Raw genomic sequence first — 1,722 nt, 5'->3', positions numbered from 1 at the left:
AAATATCTTCTGTACCTTTTGACTTTAATATTTCCCCAATAAATGGTCAAGAATAACTCATGAGAAGGTTGTCTTCCTTAATTCCCGTTCTTTCCAAGAACAAAACACTTAAACACGACAAACTTCAGGGTGGGAAGTAGGAGGTTTCCGATAGCATGTGAAGGCAGCATAAGGCAGTGTTTCACAGCTGTGTTCCCGGGAATATCTCTTATTTGGCCCACCAATTTCATGTCCTGGAGTTTCTAGTAAGGAGTTGAATCAGGTGTTTGATCTGGAAGAGTTCAGAAACGTGTACTATTGGTGTGCCTTCAGAAACGTGTTGAGAAACACCACAAAAAATGCAGGAGTGCATCCCATAATGAGACACTTCACTTAATACTATTGGAGAATTGGGTTAATGAAAGAAAAAAAAACTAATTGTTTTTGCTGTTTGATGACATTGGTGTTTGGCATTGTGAAACTTGCACTCACTAGCCTTTGGTTTATGCTGCAAAAACCTTGAGTTATACAGGGATTTTTCTGCCATTACAAGAGCAAAAATGATTGGTTTATACAATTTACATCAGATTTGATTTCTGATATGAAATGTTCAATGCATGAAAAAGTAAACTGACTTGCAGTGAAAGGGACTTTAATGACAACCCTTTAGTTGTTACTATATTGACAGTACAACACAGCCTCGCTTCTGCATAATTAAACATAGCAAAAACAGAGTTAGACGAGTTGGAATTAATTCATTTTTGCAAATCAGTGAAAACGTTCATTTAGTAAAAAGTCTTAATTTTTTTTTTACTTGATTTTTACTGTATTGAACTTTTTAGCCATTTCAGATTTCTCAACGTGCATTTAAAAGAGGGGAAAAACATCAAGATGCAGTATCATTGATTTTCATTTGACATGACTTAAATGCTTAAAGGGATAGTTGACCCAAAAATGAAAATTTGATGTTTATCTGCTTACCCCCAGGGCATCCAAGATGTAGGTGACTTTGTTTCTTCAGTAGAACACAAACGAAGATTTTTAACTCAAACCGTTGCAGCCTGTCAGTCTTATAATGGAAGTGAATGGGAATCACGACTTTGAGAGTCAAAAAAACATACACAAACAAAACCAAATGAAACCCTGCAGCTCGTGACGATACATTGATGAGTAAAGACACGAAACGATCGGTCTGTGCAAGAATTTGAACTGTATTTATATCGTTTTTTTACCTCTGATGCACTGCAATATCTGAACTGTCCTGAGTGCATTCTCGACAGTCAGCGCGTGACGCGTCTTCTTGCTTTACGGCGGATCGCAGATTTATAAGTGCATTACCGCCACCTATCTCTTAAATGGACCATTGACACTCCTAATGGAGATTGTAGATAGTGTCAATGGTTCATTTGAGAGATAGGTGGCGGTAATGCACTTAAAGGCGCAATAGGAGATCTTGGAAAATGCTAACTTTAGCCTGATAGCGAAGGTCCCACCCGCCCTGCAATCGCCGTCCAAACCCACGCCCCCTGAATGCATATACGCTCACTCACAGACCAGAGTACCAGAGACAACATTACTACAATAGGCTACATCAGCGGTTCCCAATTCCAGCCCATGTTCCGAAGTGAAGTAAACTTCAACGTATTTCCCCCGCTCAGTGAGGAGGGAGCAATGAACACTGTGTAGGGAGCATATCGATCGGAACACAGTTCATGCACGTAGCTCACTTCTAACGAGCTGGTT

The sequence above is a fragment of the Sinocyclocheilus grahami genome, unplaced genomic scaffold (assembly GCF_001515645.1).
Source record: "Sinocyclocheilus grahami isolate Dianchi unplaced genomic scaffold, SAMN03320097.WGS_v1.1 scaffold818.1, whole genome shotgun sequence".
Taxonomy (NCBI): Eukaryota; Metazoa; Chordata; class Actinopteri; order Cypriniformes; family Cyprinidae; genus Sinocyclocheilus; species Sinocyclocheilus grahami.
This window is presented reverse-complemented; position numbering follows the sequence as displayed.